This window comes from Dermacentor albipictus, chromosome 8 (genome assembly GCF_038994185.2).
Source record: "Dermacentor albipictus isolate Rhodes 1998 colony chromosome 8, USDA_Dalb.pri_finalv2, whole genome shotgun sequence".
Lineage (NCBI taxonomy): Eukaryota > Metazoa > Arthropoda > Arachnida > Ixodida > Ixodidae > Dermacentor > Dermacentor albipictus.
The window spans coordinates 95471236-95494712 of NC_091828.1; the positions used below are offsets into that span (position 1 = coordinate 95471236).

At 46.2% G+C, this 23477-nt stretch overlaps 1 protein-coding gene across 4 annotated transcripts in view; it reads right to left on the reverse strand.

Annotated features, from left to right (window-relative positions):
• Positions 1 to 23477, reverse strand: part of LOC139048878 (uncharacterized) — a 79152-nt gene that overhangs the window by 50111 nt on the left and 5564 nt on the right. Inside the window, exon 1 of one of the 4 annotated variants that reach the window (XM_070523781.1) lies at positions 21402 to 21450. The exons of 1 other annotated variant lie outside the window; for it this stretch is intronic. The gene's annotated coding sequence lies outside the window, so the exon portion shown is untranslated. Of the gene's footprint in view, positions 1 to 19845; positions 19982 to 21401; positions 21451 to 23477 lie in introns of those variants that run through there. 2 more of the 4 variants (XM_070523782.1, XM_070523778.1) reach the window with 2 other exon arrangements.

The window sequence follows — 23477 nt, forward strand, 5'->3', positions numbered from 1 at the left end:
GCATCTAGGCGAGTGAATACTCTTGCGCCGGCCAGCTCGGCCTCTATGTCTTCCCGCCTCGGCATCGCGTAGTGCTCGCGCTTGAGGCACTCATTTATTTTCCTGGGGTCCATGCAGACTCGCAGCTTCCCGTCTTTCTTTCGTACGATAACAAGGGGACTCACCCAGTCTGTTGGCTCAGTGACTTTTGCAATTATTCCGGCTTGTTCCATACGTGACAACTCCTCCCGAAGTGGCTCCTCTAAAGCCAGTGGCACTCGACGAGGTCTCTGAACCACTGGCGTGGCGTCCTTGCGAAGCACCATGTGGTATACTCGTTTGACGCAGCCGGTGCCAGTGAAAAGGTGACGAAAGCTGGCAACCACTTCTTCAGAGCTGTTTTGCGACACGCTGTTCACGCGTAAAATCAGTCCCAGGCGTTCACTCGCCTCAAGTCCTAGGATTGCTTGGCGCCCCTTTCGTGCCACGAAAAAGCTCAGCATGGCAATGCAACCATTTAAAGAGACTTCGGCCCGCATGACGCCAATGTGTTTGATTACATCTCCGCCGTAGGAGCGTAAAATCGCGCTGCTGGGGTACAGGGGCGGCTGTGGGTTCATTTTGGCGTATAATCCATAAGGCAACAAATTTGCCTGCGATCCCGTGTCAACCTTTAACTGAACTGCCACGTTCTTGATTTGGACTTCCACCGTCCAGTCATGCTTGCTGGACACATTCTTTGCGGATACGTCGAGAATCTCGAAATCGTCTTGGCCGCTTTGCAACTCGCCAACAACTGCCGTCGCTTTACAACATCTGGCAAAGTGGTTTTTCCGCTGACATCTCCGGCACGTTTTTCCAAAAGCAGGGCACCTTCTTGGGAAGTGTTTTCCGCCGCAGTTTCGGCAGTCATAACGTGTCTGTTCTCGGTTTTCGCGGCTCGTGCTAGTCCTGCTGATAGGATGCACTTGGTGTTCCTGGTTCCACATTTCCTTGTGAGTTGCTGATGCTTCAGCTGCTTTACAGGCTTGTTCTGCTTTCTGCAGGGTCAAGTTGTTGTCCCTGAGGAGCTTTTCACGTACCGTGTCGTCATTTATCCCGAACACAATTTGGTCCCTGACCATCGATTCCGCCAAAGCTCCAAAGTTGCAAGCACGTGCTTGATTCTTCAGGTCTCGTAAGAAATGCTCCACTGGTTCGCCAGCAGCTTGGATTCTTCTCCTGAACATATACCGCTCGTGAACCTCATTGGTCTGTGCAATGCAATACTCATCAAATTTTTTCACCACTGTGGCATAGTCGTCGTTCTTCTCGCCTGCTGCAAACGTGAAGGTGTTAAAGACTTCAATGGCCTCTGCGCCCGCGACGCTCAAAAGCAACGCTGTCTTCTTGGACGCAGTCCGAGGCTTTTCTGCGACCTCTGACGCCGTGAGGAAAATTTCAAACCTTTGTTTGAAGAGCTGCCAGTTCTTGCGCAGGTCGCCTGTTGTAAGGAGCGGCTCCGGTGCTTTGAGGAAATCCATTTTCCGCCACAGGATCGCTGGTCTTCACGCGTCGTGCAGGAAGTGCATTGCCATGCTAACCACTTCTGACACCATGCATCGAGTGGAGCAGACGACGACACGTCGTGTGTCACTTGCTGGGCAAAAGTGGGCCCCAGCGTTTATTCAGCACTGGTTTTATACACGTTGTGAACAGGCGGGTAACGCCCTTATCACATGGGGGCGTATCGTGCCATGAACACAGAGCGCGCTGCATGCTGAGCAGATTAGATACAGATTACGATACAGTCTGCAGTTGTCTCCAGGCAACCGACTGCTCTCTACAAAGGTCTTTGTGGGGAGGGGGGTAGATCCTCCTTAGGGCTCTTTGGTTTTCTAAAATTGCTCCATAGCGTCTGATGACTGTGTCCGGTTCCCCGTCGTGGTGCGCCCCCCGGTTGGCGTATGCTCGGGCGTTGGCGTCGGCACGCTGGTTCCCTGTCACAGTCTCATGACCTGGTGTCCATGTAATGAAGCATCTCGAAAAGGTTATTTTTCTCGTCTTGAGTATGCGGATGGTCGCAGTGGATATGCGTCCACTGCTGTACCTTCTGCACGCTTCTTGCGAGTCCGTAAGTATTGTTGTAGTGGCCTCTTCGCCCTTGTGGGTGATGGCGAGTGCGATTGCCGCTTCCTCAGCCTCCAGGATGTTGTTGCCTTTGATCGAAGCGCAATTGATTTCTCTAAGCTGGTGATCAACAACGCTGACTACCACCCCGGAGTGCTCATTGTATGTGGCCGCGTCGACGTATAACACGTCTTTTCTCGCCGAGAAATATCTGTTGTGTGCTTCTGATCTTGCCTTTCTTCTGGCCTTGTGTAATCTAGGGTGCATGTTTCTCGGTATCGGGCTAACCTCAATGATCTCTCGAATCTCTTTGGGTATGCTTTCCGTGCTGTTAATTTCTCTGCAAGCATCTCTCATACTCAGTATCTTCAGCGTGTTCCTGCCCGTTAGAGTCAGCATGAGTCTCATTTTCTGCGCGAGAAGGTGAGCTTCGATGTGTTCTTGCACTGTATTGTTTATGCCCAACTGAAGGAATTTCTCCGTCGAGGTGTTGACCGGTAGTCCGAGAGCACATTTGTAAGCTTTCCTAAGGATTGCCTCTAATTGTTCTTTTTCCTGCTCGAGCGGTGTTTGGTAGGGGACACTGTATACAATCCTACTGACCACGAGGGCCTGTATTAGCCTACATGTGTCCTCTTCTTTCATACCTCGCCGTCTGTTTGAGATTCTTGCGATCATCCTCGTGATCTGAGCTGTAGTGTTTGCCAGCTGTCTGATTGTGTGGTCCACACGACAGTTGCTTTGTATCCACATGCCAAGGATCTTAACTTGGGATACCTCCGGAATCTTCCTCCCCCCTATGAAGATGTCTATGGAGTTATGCAGATTGTATCCTCTTCTGTAGACTCTGAGCACCTCGGATTTCTCCGGGGAGCAGACAAGCCCGCAGTGTTCAGTGTATGCATGGACTGTATCTGCTGCGCTCTGCAGAAGGTCTTGTTTTTCTCCTAAGGATCCCTTGGTCACCCAGACGGTGACGTCGTCGGCGTATATGGCATGCCTGAGCCCTTCAATTTTTTCGAGCTTCCGTGCTAACCCGATCATAACAATGTTAAAAAGCGTAGGGGATATCACAGAGCCTTGCGGTGTTCCCTTTTTGGGCATGTTGAAGGTGTCAGTCCTGATGCCTCCTATACCAATGGTGGCGGTTCTGTCACTGAGGAAAGCTCTGACGTAGTTGTGTATTCTCTGCCCGCAACCAATGTTGCTGAGACCCTCCAGCACAGCCCTATGACTGACATTGTCGAAGGCCGCCTTAAGATCGAGTGCAAGCAAGATATGTTCTCCGTATTTCGGGATGGTAGTAAGTACCTCCTCCTTAATCTGCAGGAGGATGTCTTGCGTTGAGAGGCATTTTCTGAATCCAAACATAGTGTGTGGCATGAGCTCGTTGTCCTCCAGGTGGGTCTCCAACCTCTGAAGCACAATTCTCTCGTATACTTTTCCCAAGCAGGACGTTAGCGAAATGGGTCGCAGGTTTTCCAGGCAGGGAGTCTTTCCGGACTTCGGAATCATAACTATTTCCGCATGTCTCCAGTCGTCCGGGATAGTCCCCTGTTCCCAGTGTTTGTTTATGAATTCTGTAAATCGTTTGATGGAGTTTTCGTCCAGGTTCCTTATCATGGCGTTGGTGATGCCATCCTTGCCTGGCGTGGTGTTCTTTGTGGCAGACATCACAGCGTGTCTTACTTCCTCTATGGTAATGGGTTCATCTAGAGCGGGATTTGCTTCGCCCGTGTATGCCAAGCTGCAGTCGACGTCCGTTGTATCCCCAATGTAGCCCAGCCAGAGGAAAGCCAATTTTGGCTACCTGTTACGCAAGGCAGAACAAGCAGCAGGCAAGAAGGGTCTCGTCATCCTAGGGGATTTTAATGCCTGGCACAAAAGCTGGGGCTACGTTAAGGAAACTCAAAAAGGCAGGGACCTAGCCAGAGAAACGGATCGCAGAAGGCTTAGTCTCATCACAGACCACACCCAACCCACGCGAGTGGGGAACAGTATCAACCGAGATTCGTGCCCAGACTTGGCATTCGTCAGAGGGGTAAGGGACGCTCGATGGGAAAACGACGGGGAAACGCTTGGCAGCGACCACTTCATTTTGCGCATCAAGATAGAAACCCTCCCGATCAGGAAAAGACTTGGCCAGGCTAGGCTCACCGACTGGGTAGCCTATAGAAAAACTAGGGCGGAGTCCGAAGACACTGAGATCACCGACATTACGAGCTGGGTCGCAGGAATCAAGGCAGACTGCAAAAGGCTAACCCGAGAGGTCGCCCTCACCACCAACACGCCCGAGGTGGATAAGCACCTTTTACACCTATGGGACGCCCGACGGGGGCTACTAAGAAGATGGAGGCGGCAGAAGCACAACAGAAAACTCAGACTAAAAATCGTTGAGGTCACCAGACAAGCCGAAGAGTATGCGACAGAACTCGCAGGGCGCAACTGGGACCAAAAATGCAACGAATTACAGGGGACCCTGGGCTGGAAAAAGACATGGGCCTTGCTAAGGAGTCTTATAGACCCAACCATGACCAAGTCCGAAAATCGTAAAACGACCCAACGGATCACGCACCAATTCCAAGGCACAGACCGGGAAATGCTCAAGAACATCAAGCAGCACCAACTTTCGAGTAATAGTCGTTCAGTGATCCATTTTAATGCTCGAAGACTTAGGAGGAATCATGATAACATTAGCAACTTTATCACCAGTCTTGATCACTCTTTCTCGTTTATTTGTATTTCTGAAACCTCGCTTTCTGACAATGATATTAATTTGTGCGGTTTTCCATCTTACAATTCTGAATACTGTCACCGTTCGTCTGATAGTCACGTAGGTGCTGCCATTTTCACTGCTCCGGACGTCACTTACACGCACAGGCATGACCTTTCAATAAATGTTAGTTCCTGTGACGCGGTTGGGATCGAGGCTCAACAACCTTTCTTTGCACATAAGCGTAAACAAATCTTATTCTTGGTTCCATCTATTGTTCCCCATCAGCTTCTGTCTATAATTTTCTACTTGCTCTTGACGTCACACTCGAGAAGTTGTCGTTCGAAAACAAGAACGTTTTAATCGTTGGCGACAATAACATTAACCTACTCGATACAAATACCAGCGCATAAGCAGCCTACTCAGAGTGCTTTTTCGTATATGGCTACGAGTCGCTTATTAACTGCCATACCAGCTGTAGCCATACCGGAACGCAAACGCTTCTTGATCATGCGTTATCTAGCATAACACCGTCCCCTGTGTCGGGAGTAGTGCGTACTGATATAACCTATCATTTTCCCATTTTCGTTACATTTAACAGTCTCGTGTCAATCACCAACATTTCTTTCAGTACACAAGTATTTAACCAAGATACATTTATTGATACCATTTCCAATACCAATTGGGCTCAGGTCAATCTGTTGGAAGATCCGGCAGTAGCAGTTGATAAACTTTCTACGTAGTTTTTACACGTCGTTTCAATGAGCACCCGGACGGTTAGTGTGAGAATAAATATTAGTATGCCTGCCACACGGGAATGACGTCCGCATTACGGACCAGTTTAAGGAAAAAAGATAACCTATATATACCGAAAAACTAAAACGGCAACCTTCTAACTCTAATTTGGCCCTGCGTTATAAAATATATTGTCATATTCTTAACACGCTACTTAAACAGGCTAAAATGCGCTATTATGATAATGAATTTAATAAACACAGCAATAATAAAAAAAGCGATGGAAGCTTCTGAACGAATTCATGAATAAATCTTCTACGCCTGAACAATGTTCTAAAATTAACCTGAATGGTACAGCATACCAAGAGCCCACTCATGTTGCCAACGCCTTTAGCGATTGTTTTGCTCTGTCACAAGTAAATAACATAGTCACTCAGCCAATCTTGTCTAGATCACCTCACTCATTTTTTCTTTCCCCTGTTACTGCTCGTGAGATGTATTGAACAATCTGTAGCCCGAAAAACACAAGCCCGATCGAGTTTAGATAACATTTAAGTACACCATTTAAAGTTAGTTGCTAATATTATTTCTGAACCAATATGTATCATAACTAATCGCATTTTTGAATCCGGCACTTTTCCTGTATGTCTAAAGAAGGCTAAGCTTATTCCCGTATTTAAGAAGGGTGCCAAAGACCTAATTTCTAACTAAAGACCAATATCTCTTCTTTTCTCGTTAAGCAAAGTTAATGAACATTTATTAATTAAACGTTTAAATAACTACCTTGATAAGTTTAACATAATTAGTAATAATATATATAATATAATATAATCATTTTTTGATAGTAATACTGTACATTGTAGTCCTTATCACGTTTCTGTTGTTGCACATCACCTCTTTGTTTCTCGCAGTGTATATTTTGTAAATTTTATATCTGTCCTGCCATTTATGTAATTTTTTTCTTATAGTTATCCACCGAAGGTCCCGGTTACAGTCTTCGACTCTGGGACCCTCGGCTGCAAAACAAAAATGTAACAGTTTCCTTTTTTTTGTAATGAATAAACTTGATTTGATTTGATTTGAATTTTTTGGCCAGCTATTGAGTGACAGAGCGTGCGGAGCAACATGTCCGACGTCGTCTTGAACAATCCCAAAGCCGGCGACACAGTGGTGGCTTCTAATTTCGTGACGTCACACTGCCATGTTAAAATGGCGAGGGACATAAAGGCAGAAATTTCACATTGAAATCTGAAGTTGTAATTTCAGTGAAAATATCCAACTCTTTGTAAATGTTCCACCGCACGGGGCCCTTCGTTCTCAGATACAATGATAGCTGAGAACGATCGGATGGCCACGTCATGTTCCCTTTAGAGTTTACAAAATAAGAAATGGTGGCAGATGTTCTATTGTCATGTTCCTGGAGTTCAGGTGTAAGCGTATGCTAGCCTTCAGAGCGTCGTACATACTTAAGAAGTACTGGAATGAAATGAGGGAGACCTGTCACCATAGGTTTATTGATAGACGACAGCGCGCTAGGCTTGGTTTACACCAGTCGCTTTTCTATGATTCGCTTCCCGCTCTATATTTTTTCTCATGCAGAATGTATTAATTCTAATTTATACATGCTGCATCTGTAATCTACGTAACATTCAGTATAGAAAGCAGTTAATTTCTTTTGTGCCTTCTGCAGTTTTCTGGCTTAGTGGGTGTGTTTGGCGCCTTGTAAAAGTTAGTTACGGAACGAGCTGTGTGATCGTTTCACTCCAAGCCCGTAGAGCCTTTTAGCTTTCTTGCTTATTTCTGCTTGTTTTGAGCCTTTCTAACCATAAATAGGTCGCAATACACTTATACCGCTTACACAATTTTAATCTGGACTACTTTGAGCTGTCTTTCATTTCGCTATTTTGGACGCTTAGATGAAAGTCTGAAGTGCATTATCACAAGCTCTTGAGCTAGTTGGTTCATGATGAACTTGAAAAAGCAGGTACCAGCGAAACACAAAGGACGCCCACACAAGGAAAAGGCGTTAGAGACGAACGGACCTGAGAGTCTGAACTTTGGTATTCTCGATCCTCTAATGAAGGCCGCGCGTCGGTGAACAAGTCAACGGTAGCGACATCGTTCCCGTATGTGCGCCCTCATGTGGCACGGGGCTCAGAATTTCGCTGTCTGTTAACATTGTTGGTGTGTACTCAAGGAATAATAGAGTTAAGACAGTCTTTAACTACTGTAGAAAGGCTGTCAGTAAGTAAAAAAATACCGGCATATTTAGTAACCCAACATAAGGACGCATATTTCTAAATAAAATAATGAATTCTTCAGCAGACGTGTTTCCGTTCTATGAAAGGGATGAAACACTCAGCGTATTTAGCATAGTCAACGGCTGCATAGCAGTGAAATTTAGACCGCATTCGACAGTGCAACAGGATAAATTATTCAGTTTTCATGCTAAGAGCCAAAGAAAAAAATTCTGCTAATTCTGCTAAAAATACTGCTAATCTAGGGTGCTGGTGGACAAAAACACGAACGCAATCTCCTTGCTCTGTTTCTGAACGACACGTCAGTGTGAAAGCAGACATCATACGAGAAACATGTAGGTGATAAAGTCAAATGGCTTGACACGAACATTATCGGTGAAGCGCCTTCAGCACAATACTATGGCCTTATGAAATAACCATTGATATTATAATGGCATCTTGTTCAAGAAATCAATGGCAAAATATATTCCTGTTGAATATTGGAATAAACTTGTTTGCGCACTTGGGGTCTCTATGAAAGGCGCCTCTGAGAAAAGGATTCACAATTTTCACAACAGCTACGAAAGCCAGAAATGTGAAACTCAAATTCTGTATAATAAATGTTGTTCCATAGTTTAAAAAAAGTCGGTATCTTGTGCAGAGGACAACGCCATAGCATATCTAGTTCTTATTGGGGCTATAAAACCGGCAGACAACGAACTATGTAGGATTTGTTTCTCCAGCCCAAGTATGTTGTTGGTGCAAAATTTTGGTTTATGTACTTAACATGGCTACATTTCTTAGGCTTAACGCTCTTAAACATGCATCTGTCTTTTTGAAAGGGTGAATCAATTTTTCACCAGAAAACTTTGTTTTCACCAGATAATGTGCGCACTCGTTCTCCGAATGCGGTTTTCTTCCCGTAAGCTTGGCTTCACCAGTCATAAGGCCTAAGTAAGATAAAATTTCAAACGATATTGGGATATCTGTAGTATTTATAGAGTGTGGTTTCATTTCATGTTCCTAGCTGCTCAAGGTTACTTGTAATTCCGCCAGCAGGATGGGGTAATCTTCAGGTCGCCAACATATGTGCACTTTGCGGATTTCTGCCGAACTAGACTGGTAGGCCTGCATACATCAGATTCGATGGGTTTGGGCTGAAGACTAATTGACCCTCGAACCGCCAGCTGTATGCTTCCTGGCCTGGAAAGTTAGTAGGGAAACTGAAACTGATACAAATAGTGTGGACAGGTGCCTGCGTGATTGTTGCTTGAAGTAGATGACAATCATGAAGTGTGAGTTCGCAAAAGCGTCATGAGCGAGAAGAATCAACAAAACCCAAGGGCTCAGTTTGTTCCTGGTAACAAACATAGCATGACTAAAGTAATTGTCTTTTCATTTTTATTGCCATGCGTGTTTTTGAAGCGTTTTGCGCAGCAGTGACCTAACGTCGATTAAAAAGAACTTTAAACGAAAATTCCACGAAGACAGCGGTTTGTTGATGACAAATGGGGCATCACGGGGATGAATTTCATCGCCAGAAGAATGATGTCAGGAGTCATATCATTATGATTCAGTTGAATAAAAGTTTCTTCTTCTATCACGTATATGGTCAATTTCCTGTAATTTAAGGACATTAGGCATAAAAGCGAAGCAGTGTTTCATTGCCCCTGGTTCACTTGGTCCTTTCTCTAAAGTCATGACAGGTCAGGTTTCAACTTCGTCATCACCGTCTTTCCTCCTCCTTCTTAACCTTTGCTTTGTATCCAGCATGGAGACATGTTTTCCAGCACTCACCTGCGCGATAAACAAGACGTCAATGTTTTAAGTATGGAAGGCTCATGGAATTTGGGCTCGCAGCTTGCCTTGGTACTGAAAGGTTGAACGAAGTCAAAGCCGGGCAGTACAGAAATATGCAGGAAATGTCATTCTGAACTGCGCTATGAGGAATGTCGATGTACAGCATTGTTCAGCAAAGGTTCTTTGATCCGGCGACAGAAAAGTATAACCAAGGAGATTTGACATTTGCATACGGCCGTGTCACTCGTGGAATCTTGCCCGCACTCGACAGTTCTCCGAATGACTGACTCTCTCGAGAGAATTCTTAGGGCATGCTGTAAATGTTATCGAACTTTCTCAACGTCAAGCAGAGAAACAAAATGTCTTTCTACAGGTCATCGCACCATGCTTTGAATCGACTTATTCAGTCAGGGAAAACGCAAACTGAACGCCTGTGCATGGTACCATGGTACACTCGCTATACCACCACAGCGCTTGTCTGTGGTATTTGTTTATTCGTGTCCTTTTATTCGCGCTGCTCAACCTCAGCTCTTCACAAGAGCTACGCGAATAAAGATTACGACACACGATGCCTGTACAAACCGCATCTGCCATATGCGCAACCTAGGCTAGCATCCAGGTGGACCACTTGATCTTGGACAATAAACGAGTGGGCCTCTGCACCAGCCCCTCCGGAAAACAGGTCCTTGCAGTTTCATTTTCCGTATGCTGTAGGATATACTGGCGTCAATTACGAAGACACCTGCAGATCTAAAACTGCTGAAAAATTTGTTGGCAGCCTAATAAAAGTTTTGTACAATGCATAACATAATACCCGATCTTGCATTTCCTGGCAAGGTATAACGGACCAATGCCACGAAGTTGAGCACCTTGTTTTCCTACGCCTTCAAATATGTTGTTGAAGCAGAACGTTTGTTTTAAACCACTGGGTTCGTCTTCATTCCTGAAAGCTTTTCACTCCTAAACACCGAACTGTGTTCTTTTGAAAGCTGTGTAACAGCGTCGGCTCAGCAAATGCTATTTACAAGTACGAGCTTGCTCCACTCTTTTTGTTTTCGGAATGCCTTAACGCGTAGAAGACAGTGGTACGTTAGCTAGCAAACTGAATTAAAAGAAATTTAGGAAATGTGGACTCATTTTATTGATAGAAACTGAAGTGTTGTTTAACATTTTTTAACTACTCAAGGTGACTTGTAACCCTGTCACTAGGATAAACACTCAATCTTTCATCAACATACGTCTATCTAGTGGCATTCCGTAGCAGGTCGATAAACCAGCTTCCAGCCATTTGAGTTGAAGAAAATTCCTCTCTGAAGCAGCCTTGATTAATCTTCATGGGTCGCGCAGTTGGTAGAGAGAGAGATAGATAGATAGAGCAAACTTATCAAAGTCTCCTTGCGCGTTCTCTATAAGAGAGTACTTTATTTCTGCAGTAACCAGTAAAGAGTTGTGCATAAGGCCTTTTGGACTGCGTAAGCATGGGCCTCCAAGGCCTCGATTTTCTGACCATGGTTTCACTGGATGAGAAAGGAAAAGGAAATAGGATACAAACACGGCAGTGTCCAAAACAGTATACCTTTTGCTTATTTAAACAGTCATCTTTGATGGTTTCTGCACTGCTTGAATAGGAAGACTCCTCGGTCTCATACACTCTTGAACAAGTGTACGCCCTTTGTGGTGTGTATTTGCGCCACAGCAGTAATCGCCAACGGTCTTGCTTGCGTTTCCTTTCTTGAAAACGCTGCCCTCGCTACTTTTCTGTTGAGAATCCTATGTCGCGCATGCCGTTCGCGACTTGGAAGTACCGGGCTCGCAGCGTTAAAGAAAGGAAATACGGGCAAGACAGATGACGATTATTGTTGTGTGGCAAGGTACGGCCCAATGGGTGTAATTTTGCTTGAGTGCACCAGGCAGATTGCTGTAGGTAGGTTGCGGTCTACCATCGTATCGGGCCTATTCAATAAAAAATAAATGTACAATAGTGGGAACATGCTTGCTGCTCTTATGGCAATAAAGTGGTGCTTTACCACATGATCTACCCATACACGATACCAAAGTCAATTTGCCGCCGCCGCTAGTTTTGTTCGCCATGTTAGCCATAAGAATTATTTTTATGCGTGAAGAGGAGTTTGTGTTTCTTCAGCCTTTGGTGTCCGAAAACATTCTAACGCGCTTTGTAATTTGACAGCTGATTACCCATTTTTTTTGGAAGATTTGCTACAAACCTTTTGTGATACGAAACGCTCGTAATTGAAACGAATGTTTTGTTTCGCTCACAGGCGTGTCACGTTAGACCCATGAGAAGCTTTATAGGGTACTAATAGAAGTAAGATATGATAGATGCAAAGAGCAAAACAGTTCTCATTGCAAGGAATATAGGTTCATTGGAATTCGGGTGGCGATGAGCCTCTCAGCAGCATTGGGAGATCAAAACTCTGTCGCTTTCTGCAAATGGAGGATCAAAGAATAAGGAACTGCTGAAGTTTCTCAGTCTGCTATGGCACCAGTGAGGTTCCGCTCCCTATGTCCTCGTCTATACACTGTACCTCGTACATTACGACAGTTTGAGCTCAACGATTTCTCGTAGAGCTTCTTGTGTGACCACCTTTCGTGTCCACAGGGGGCATGTTGAATTATCTGAAAACGCAAACATTGTTCCGTGCTTCTGTAATAGACAAATGTATTGCACCCAGCTTGCAATTAGGCCTGCATTCTGCATTTTCAATTTTTTGAAAGAAGAAAAGGCCATTTGGTGCTATCTATCTATCTATCTATCTATCTATCTATCTATCTATCTATCTATCTATCTATCTATCTATCTATCTATCTATCTATCTATCTATCTATCTATCTATCTATCTATCTATCTATCTATCTATCTGTCTGTCTGTCTGTCTGTCTGTCTGTCTGTCTGTCTGTCTGTCTGTCTGTCTGTCTGTCTGTCTGTCTGTCTGTCTGTCTGTCTGTCTGTCTGTCTGTCTGTCTGTCTGTCTGTCTGTCTGTCTGTCTGTCTGTCTGTCTGTCTGTCTGTCTGTCTGTCTGTCTGTCTGTCTGTCTGTCTGTCTGTCTGTCTGTCTGTCTGTCTGTCTGTCTGTCTGTCTGTCTGTCTGTCTGTCTGTCTGTCTGTCTGTCTGTCTGTCTGTCTGTCTGTCTGTCTGTCTGTCTGTCTGTCTGTCTGTCTGTCTGTCTGTCTGTCTGTCTGTCTGTCTGTCTGTCTGTCTGTCTGTCTGTCTGTCTGTCTGTCTGTCTGTCTGTCTGTCTGTCTGTCTGTCTGTCTGTCTGTCTGTCTGTCTGTCTGTCTGTCTGTCTGTCTGTCTGTCTGTCTGTCTGTCTGTCTGTCTGTCTGTCTGTCTGTCTGTCTGTCTGTCTGTCTGTCTGTCTGTCTGTCTGTCTGTCTGTCTGTCTGTCTGTCTGTCTGTCTGTCTGTCTGTCTGTCTGTCTGTCTGTCTGTCTGTCTGTCTGTCTGTCTGTCTGTCTGTCTGTCTGTCTGTCTGTCTGTCTGTCTGTCTGTCTGTTTTCGTAAAACACTTGTCGCCTTCTCACGGTCTTCATCCCGTAGTCCGTCCGTACGTCCGTCCGTCCGTCCGTCCGTCCGTCCGTCCGTCCGTCCGTCCGTCCGTCCGTCCGTCCGTCCATCCATCCATCCATCCATCCATCCATCCATCCATCCATCCGTCCGTCCGTCCGTCCGTCCGTCCGTCCGTCCGTCCGTCCGTCCGTCCGTCCGTCCGTCCGTCCGTCCGTCCATCCATCCATAGAGTTTCTCACTATATTACCTAGAGGGAAATGTGGCTCTGCTGCGCTGTGGTATGCACGGGAATGCCGGTATATTGTGACCTTGGATTGGCATCGTTTTCGGAGAGCCAGGCAAGCGCCGTTCCGTCTTTCACAATGATTAATTTTCGGATAAAACAGCACGTAAAGAGTTGTTTTAGCTTTATTATCACAGGAAAACATGTTTTGTTTAACTATGAGAACTTGTTATTGCATGTAAAATTATACGAAGCGCTAAAAGCATCAGCTGGCCGCTAAAGTTGGGGAACAGAAGACAAGATTCATGCTCGCTTTGGAAGGGTTTGTCACCTGTTCTTGCTTTTCTGCGCTTGGTTATGGATTGTAGGTGAGTAAACTTCACTGGAAGATGTAGTATGCCTGAATGGAAACATTTTATGCAGATCTTACTTTAAGAACGCGTTATTTGTGTAGCCATACCCACGTTTTAGACGAAGCCTCTTACAACACCAGCCAACACAAGCCTCGCAGACACGTATATCGTCATTCGCATGACGGCACAGCGCTCCTTATGAAACTCCAATAGACGGTGGCGCCAGATTTCCCTCTAAGTGTTATAGTGAGAAACTCCATTCATCCATCCATCCATCCGTCCGTCCGTCCGTCCGTCCGTCCGTTCGTCCATATTGCCTTCGTCGTTCCAGAGACGTCATTCCTCTTCCGTGGTTTTAGCGTATTCAAGCCAGCACCATTAAATTATGAATATACTGTCATTGTCATTTCGTCGCGGTCATTTCGTCATTACACCGTTGTCAGACAGGCACTATCTCACATTGGTACCCTTGCCGTCCCCTCCATCACACCTTCGTCGGCGGGTTTTCGTAAAACACTTGTCGCCTTCTCACGGTCTTCATCCCGTAGTTGTTACTATTTCATCGTGAAATCAGCGTCATCATTTCAGAATCGTCATGTCAAGGTCGTCATACCGCTTTTGTCTTTCCATAGACGCTGTTCCTTCTTCGTCATTGTATCGTTGTCCCTGCGTTCTCGTCAACGATCATCGACATGCCGCCATAGGTGACCATGGGAAGCGAGGCAGTGTGCCAGGACAGTGTACGAAAGGGAGACATAACAAAAACAGTGTATGTTGTGTACATCTGAAGTTGAGAGTATGACGGAAGCCCGTTTGGTCGGGATGATGCATACTTGAAAGGAAGAGGTCTGGACACCGACAGAAATGGTTTAAAATAGTTATTTACGTTTCGGCTCCCCCACGGGAGCATTGTTCACACTGGTTTAAAATAGTTATTTACGTTACAGCTCCCTCACGGGAGCCTCGTTCACAATGTAAAATGCCACATTGGGAACCTCATTGGGAACAAGGCTCCCGTGGGGTAGCCGAAACGCAAATAACTATTTTAAACCACATAGTTAAGAAGGCTCCCGTGGGGGAGCCAAAACGTAAATAACTATTTTAAACCATTTTGTGTACAGCTGTAGCAATGCAAGACTCATAATGACTGCAACAGGTTTTAAATGAAAGTGACTTTAGCCGTACGGTGTGTCGTTGAACGCTTATCGTATCACCATCGAGATCATGGGGAAAAGGGCTCTACTGTATTTTTATTCCAACCCTTTTTCAGCAAGGAAATAAGGAGATACATATTTGGGGAAGTTATTCCGTACTGATGCATCTCGCGGGGAGAAGTAAAAATTTCATCATCATCAGCATCACCATCATCATCATCAGCCTGGTTACGCCCACTGCAGGGCAAAGGCCTCTCCCATACTTCTCCAAGTACCCCGGTCATGTACTAATTGTGGCCATTTTGTCCCTGCAAACATCCCATTCTCATCCGCCCACCTAACTTTCTGCCACCCCCTGCTACGCTTCCCTTCCTTTGGAACCCACTCCGTAACCCTTAATGACCACCGGTTATCCTCCCTCCTCATTACATGTCCTGCCCATGCCCATTTCTTTTTCTTGATTTCAACTAAGATGTCATTAACTCGCGTTTGTTCCCTCACCCAATCTGCTCTTTTCTTATCCCTTAACGTTACACCCATCATTCTTCTTTCCATAGCTCGTTGTGTCGTCCTCAATTTAAGAAGGACCCTTTTCGTAAGCCTCCAGGCTTCTGCCCCGTACGTGAGTACCGGTAAGACACAGCTCTTATACACCTTTCTCTTGAGGGATAATGGCAACCTGCTGTTCATGACCTGAGAATGCCGGCCAAACGCACCCCAGCCCATTCTTATTCTTCTGACTATTTCAGTGTCATGATCCAGACCCGCGGTGACTACCTGTCCTAAGTATTTGTATTCCGTTACCACTTGCAGTGCCTCGCTACCTATCTCAATCTGCTGTTCTCTTCCGAGACTGCTAAACGTTACTTTAGTGTTCTGCAGATTAAGTTTTAGACCCACCCTTCTGCTTTGTCTCTCCAGGTCAGTGAGCATACATTGCAATTGGTCCCCTGAGTTACTAAGCAAGGCAATATCATCCGCGAATCGCAAGTTACTAGAGGTATTCTCCATTACTAGAGGTATTCTCCATTAACTCTTATCCCCAATTCTTCCCAATCCAAGTCTCTGAATACCTCCTGTAACCACGCCGTGAATAGCACTGGAGAGATCGTATCTTCCTGCCTGACGCCTTTCTTCATTGGAATTTTGTTGCTTTCTTCCTGGAGGACTACATTGACTGTGGACTATATATATCTTTCAGTATTTTTACATACGGCTCGTCTAGACCCTGATTCCGTAAGGCCTTCATGACTGCTGAGCCTTCGATTGAATCAAACGCTTTCTCGTAATCAATGAAAGCTAAATATAAGGGTTGGTTATATTCCGCACATTTCTGTATTACCTGATTGATAGTGTGAATATGGCCTATTGTTGAGTAGCCTCTACGGTACCTGCCTGGTCCTTTGGTTGACAGAAGTATAAGGTGTTCCTGATTCTATTTGCGATTACCTTGGTAAATACTTTATAGGCAACGGACAGTAAGCTGATCGGTCTATATTTTTTCAAGTCTTTGGCGTCCCCTTTCTCATGGATTAGGATTAGGTTAGCGTTCTTCCAAGATTCTGGTATGCTCGAAGTCATGAGGCATTGCGGATACAGGGTGGCCAGTTTTTCTAGAAAAATCTGCCCACCATCTTTCAACAAATCTGCTGTTACCTGATCCTCCCCAGCTGCCTTCCTCCTTTGCTTAGCTCCCAAGGCTTTCTTTACTTCTTCCGGCGTTACTTGTGGCATTTCAAATTCCTCTAGACTATTCTCGCTTGCATTATCGTCGTGGGTGCCACTGGTACTGTATAGATCTCTACAGAACTCTTCAGCCACTTGAACTATCTCATCCATATTAGTAATGATATTGCCGGCTCTGTCTCTTAACGCATACATCTGGTTCTTGCCTATTCCTAGTTTCTTCTTCACTGATTTTAGGCTTCATCTGTTCCTGAGAGCATGTTCAATTCTATCCATACTATATTTACTTATGTCAGCTGTCTTACGCTTGTTGATTAACTTGGAAAATTCTGCCAGTTCTATTGTAGGTGTAGGGTTAGAAGCTTCCATACAGTGGCATTTTTTGATCAGATCTTTCGTCTCCTGCGATAGCTTACTTGTATCCGGTCTAATGGAGTTACCACCGACTTCTATTGCACACTCCTTAATGATGCCCGTAAGATTGTCGTTCATATCTTCAACTCTAAGTTCATCTTCCTGAGTTAAAGCCGAATACCTGTTTTGTAGCTTGATCCGGAATTCCTCTATTTTCCCTCTTAACGCTAACTCATTGGTTGGCTTCTTATGTACCAGTTTCTTCCGTTCCCTCCTCACGTCTAGGCTAATTCGAGTTCTTACCATCCTATGGTCACTGCAGTGCACCTTGCCGAGCACGTCTATATATTGCATGATGCCAGGGTTAGCGCCGAGTATAAGGTCTATTTCATTTCTAGTCTCGCCATTCGGGCTCCTCCACGTCTACTTTCGTCTATCCTGCTTGCGGACGAAGGTATTCATTATCCGCATATTATTCTCTTCTGCAAACTCTACTAATAACTCTCCCCTGCTTTTCCTAGTGCCTATGCCATATTACCCCAATGCCTTGTCTCCAGCCTGCTTCTTGCCTACCTTGGCATTGAAATCGCCCATCAGTACAGTGTATTTTGTTTTGACTTTACCCATCGCCGATTCCACGTCTTCATAGAAGCTTTCGACTTCTTGGTCATCATGACTGTATGTAGGGGCGTACACCTGTACGGCCTTCAATTTGTGGCTCTTATTAAGGTTCACAACAAGACCTGCCACCCTCTCGTTAATGCTATAGAATTCCTGGATGTTACCAGCTATATTCTTAATAATCAGAAATCCGACTCCTAGTTCTCACCTCTCCGCTAAGCCCGGGTAGCACAGGACGTGCCCGCTTTTTAGCACTGCATATGTTTCATTTGTCCTCCTAACTTCACTGAGCCCTATTATATCCAATTTACTGCCTTTAAACCTCCGATAGCACTGCTAGGCTCGCCTCACTAGATAGCTTTCTAGCGTTAAACGTTGCCAGGTTCAGATTTCAATGGCGGCCTGTCCGGATCAAGGGATTCTTAGCACCCTCTGCTGCGTCGCAGGTCTGACCGCCGCCGTGGTCAGTTGCTTCGCAGCTGCTGGGGACTGAAGGCCGGGGTTTGATTGTTGTATTCATATAGGGGGTTGTGGCCAAGTACTGCACCAGGGTGGCCAATCCTGCTCTGGTGAGGGAGTGCGTTACCGGTTCTGGTCACCGGGATCAGGCCGCGCTCCAGGCCTGTTTGTGCAATTTTATCAACACTCGGGTTTCTTTTTTAGTCTGGTGGAAAATTGCGCGGCACCGGGATTCGAACTACGGTCCTCTTGCACGCGAGGCGGATGCTCCACCTCTAGACCACCGCTGCACGTTTTAAGACCGTGTTTAACTTTAAAGAATATTCCTAGTAAGTAAAACCACAGTATGAAAACTACTATGCACGCAAGTATGTTCTCCGATTTGCCTGTCCTGAGAGGTTTGCTAGAGGCTGCTGGTATGCCGACCACTTCGACCGCAGATGCACGCCGACCGCTCCGTGCTAGAACTCCTTGGGAATGCGACATTTCCTGCGGTTTAATTATGAGATACTGGTAGCTCAGCGATTGAATTGTTGTCGTTACGCACACATAGCTATGACTAGTGCCATATCATACAAGAAACACTGCTGAAGCTCCACAAACGTCCAACTTTCCGGGAGGAACTGGGATACCGTTCAGCATCATCTTGATTGCAGTAACCTCACCGTATATAAGCGTTTGAGGAGTACGTTCTCATTTACGGAAGAATTCACCAAAGTGTATTTTCATATTCTATTACGATGGATTATTGTACCAATATAGATTGCTTGTATTCCCACTGGTAGACCTGCATTCTTGCACATAGAATAATAGTGATCTGAAAGTTTTATGCAAGATGACAATATAGGGGAGTCGACGGTTCCTGTTACATATTTCAGGGCCTATGATTTCATGTGGAAACCTTATGTGCCACTCTAAAGCACAGAGCACAGAAAAATAGCGGAAAGCCAAGCAAGTTGAAAAATAACGTTTGGGTCCTCCGTCAATGCGACATGTAGTTGACGATCTATACCAATGAATCACGACGGAGCACAATATTCAATTATTTTACAAGAACAACGCCTACTGTTGTACTTTTTAATGTATGCATGGATATGAATTTGACCAGCTCCCAAAATTTTGACTTTTTCAGCCATAGATCAAACGACCTTTAGAATAGTACCGACAGTTCCGCGTAGTTGCGCGTAGACCGCGCACTTTTGCGCACCATTATTTAGAATACGCTAGGCTAAGTATAGTAAGCGACATTGCCTGCCAAGCGTTTGCGACTCTGTCAATTCTCGCATCATTGCCGCTGCCCTCTATGCAAATTTCACCCAGTAACCAAGCACGTCAGCACGGGAAGCATTGTTGGAGAAAACCGCGCTGGCATACCAAAAAAGTAAGAATGGGTACTTGGGGACTTATTCCGTGGCAGCCCGATAATGCACGAAGCTGTACACTGGGGGCACCTCCAACAGCTCGGCACTGAAATATTATTATGAAGAACGATTCTTCTAGCTTTCCGAAGAAAGGCACTCATGGGAACAGCATGGCGACCTTCACACCTTCAACACCGCTATTTCGGATGTGCTATATATAAGCATAATGACGCAATAGATCTGCGGAAACCCGCAAGGAGGAGTGAAAGAATTATTAAATGAAAAAAAAAGTAGGAATTGCTTCAACATCATTGTGTAGATGTTTCATTTTTCTTTGAGTAAGCACAGTAAGCGACATTGTCTGCCTTGTTTTTGCGGCTCGGCCAGTTCTTGCACGATAGCTATTGGCCGCTATGGAAATTTCGCCCAGCAACCAAGCACGCCAGAGCGAGAAACATTGTAGGAAACCGCACCTGTTCTTTTTTTTTTAAAAAAAGAACTAGACAAAAAAAAAGAATCGGCACTTGCGTACGTATTCCGTGGCAGCGCGATAATGCACGAAGCTGTACACTGGGGGTCCCTCCAACGGCTCGGCACTGAAATATTATTATGCAGAACGATTCTTCTAGCTTTCCGAAGAAAGGTACTCATGGGAACAGCGTGGCGACCTTCACACCTTCAACACCACTATTTCGAATGTGCTATATATAAGCATAATGACGCAATAGATCTGCGGAAACCCGCAAGGAGGAGCGAAATAATTAATAAATGAAAAATAAGTAGGAATTGCTTCAACATCATTGTGTAGATGTCTCATTTTTCTTTGAGTAAGCACAGTAAGCGACATTGTCTGCCTTGTTTTTGCGGCTCGGCCAGTTCTCGCACGATAGCTATTGGCCGCTATGGAAATTTCGGCCAGCAACCAAGCACGTCAGAGCGAGAAACAGGGTAGAAAACCGCACCTGTTCTTTAAAGAAAGAACTAGACAAAACAGAAGGAATCGACACTTGTGCACTTATTCCGTGGCAGAGACCGATATTCAGCGAAGCTGTACAATGGGGGCACCTCCATTGGCTCGGCACTTAAACATTATTACGCAGAACGATTCTTCTAGCTTTCCGAAGAAAGGTACTCATGGGAACAGCGTGGCGACCTTCACACCTTCAACACCGCTATTTCGAATGTGCTATATATAAGCATAATGACGCAATAGATCTGCGGAAACCCGCAAGGAGGTGCGAAAGAATTATTAAATGAAAAAAAAAAGTAGGAATTGCTTCAACATCATTGTGTAGATGTTTCATTTTTCTTTGAGTAAGCACAGTAAGCGACATTGTCTGCCTTGTTTTTGCGACTCGGCCAGTTCTCGCACGATAGCTATTGGCCGCTATGGAAATTTCGCCCAGCAACCAAGCACGCCAGAGCGAGAAACATTGTAGGAAACCGCACCTGTTCTTTTTTTTTAAAAAAGAACTAGACAAAAAAAATGGCTGTGGCTTAGGTAAGGTTAAGCCCAGGATGCGAAGCATACTAGCCTTTATTTTAGTTGTTGAACCACTGTTTAGCCTGGTGAACTGCTGTTGCTTGGCTATATTTGGTTCGGCTAGACGAAGAAACAACTCATGCATTACTGCTTCGCCTTCAAGAGTGGAACGCGACAGCGTTCCCGTCGACCCGCCAAGGGGTGTAAGACAATGGGCTACAGGGCAGCGACTATGCGCCCCGCATTGGACGCGGTGAGCGTCGAGCAAAGCAGCGTTCGGCGCGGCAACGAAATGTGCGCCTGAGCAAGAGACGCACGCCTTAGAAACAGCTCGTTTCTAAGGCAACACCGCATTCACTAGAGGCGCTTTGGTACCGCTTTGAAGCATCGTACTCGTGGCTCAGTGGTAGCGTCTCCGTCCCACACTCCGGAGACCCTGGTTCGATTCCCGCCCAGCCCGTCTTGCAAGAGTTGAGCCAAAGCCACTTCTCCTCTGTCATGACGTCACGGTGTCACGTGGTTTCAAGGCGACACCGCCGCGCCTGAGGAGCTGGGTTGAGCTCTCGTAATATGCTTCGCATAAAAAAGAATCGGCACTTGCGTACGTATTCCGTGGCAGCGCGAATGCACGAAGCTGTACACTGGGGGCACCTCCAACGGTTCGGCACTTAAACATTATTACGCAGAACGATTATTCTAGCTTTCCGAAGAAAGGTACTCATGGGAACAGCGTGGCGACCTTCACACCTTCAACACCGCTATTTCGAATGTGCTATATATAAGCGTAATGACGCAATAGATCTGCGGAAACCCGCAAGGAGGAGCGAAAGAATTAATAAATCAAAAATAAGTAGGAATTGCTTCTACATCATTGTGTAGAAGTCTCATTTTTCTTTGAGTAAGCACAGTAAGCGACATTGTCTGCCTTGTTTTTGTGGCTCGGCCAGTTCTCGCACAATAGCTATTGGCCGCTATGGAAATTTCGCCCAGCAACCAAGCACGTCAGAGCGAAAAACATTGTAGAAAACCGCACCTGTTTTTTTAAAGAAAGAACTAGAGAAAACAGAAGGAATCGACACTTGCGCACTTATTCCGTGGCAGAGACCGATATTCAGCGAAGCTGTACAATGGGGGCACCTCCATTGGCTCGGCACTTAAACATTGTTACGCAGAACGATTCTTCTAGCTTTCCGAATAATGGTACAGCGCGGCGACCGTGCCGACTTCAAATGTCCATCTGGTCGTCTGGCTCGGTGGGCACTACGTCTCCAAGACGATAACATTCATGTCGTCTACAGGTTCGGACGTAAACATGCCACTGCAGACGTTCTTTCCAGTTCTCCTCTTCCCTATGAGATTGGTGTGGTGCCTGTCGTCACCTACGATGCTTTGTCGCTCACCTATGTCGTCCGAGCAGCGCAGGGATCCTTGGATAGCCTCCCCACTAAAGTTCCTGTCGGACCCGTCATCGCTAACCACCAACCGCACGCTTCGACGCACTGATCGACACTTTACCATTCGCGATGGGCTTCTATTACTCATCTGATGGTCGTAAATGGTTGCTGGTGATTCTTCGTCGTCTACGTTCCGACATCTGTGCCTCTTTCATGCGGACTCACAATGCGCCCATGCACGAGTATTAAGGACCTGCGCACGCCTGCGAGTTCGGTACTACCGGCGCGCAATGTACCACTCCGTCCGGCAGTACGTCTGCTCGTGCTCTGAGTGCCAAAGGCGCAAGAGTCCACCTTACGCTGCCACAGGGCCGCTGTAACCACTGCCCTGTCCACCTGGTCTCTCAAAAACATCGGAATCGATGTGTACGAGCAGCTTCCGAATACTCAAAACGGCAACCTCGTCGCTGTGGACCACCTCACGCGCTTCACCGTAACTCCGAAGCTTTCTTTTGCCACATCCCGTGAAGTCGTGACGTTCATCCTCCATAACTCGTTCTTCGGCATGGTGCGCCTCGTGAGTTACTGAGCGATCGCGGACGTTCCTTCCTCCCCGAAGTCGTAGAAGTCCTTCTTTGTGACTGCAGCATTGCGCATATGGTCCCCATACCGAGGGCGTGACTGAATGCTTTATGCGAACACTAGGCGACATGCTGGCAGTGCACGTTTCCGCTGACCATACTGACAGGGACCAGATACCACCCTTCTTGCGCTTACAACAGCGCCACTCAGTCTACCACAAGGCTCTCCCCGTTCTTCCTTCTTTACGGCCGTGAACCTTCCACCTTCGTGGACACTGTCCTCCCATATGGCGCTGATGTCTCCGAAACCCCTAAACTGTCTGAATTACCTCCCTATGCCGAGGAATGCAGCCAACTCACGCGCTCAATTACCTCGCGGTCGAGGCTAGCCAGAAGGATTGTGACGACGGTAGCTCCTCATTGCCATCATATTTGCCTGGTACACTGGTGTGGCTTCGCATTCCCTTCATCCCTCCCGGCCTTTCCACAAAGCTCCTGCCTAAGTGTGACTGTTCTTACCTAGTTTCACGTCACGCGTCCCCTGTCAAATACGTCATTCAGCCTCGCGAGTCAAACGGACCAACGGCACCGCGAAGCGGTTCACGTCCAACGGTTGAAGCCGCCCTGCGACCCGCCAGTACCACCGTTTCTTTAGCTGGCCAGGGTCGTTCCTTTTTCAGGGGGCGGGGGGGTGATTGCAGTGACA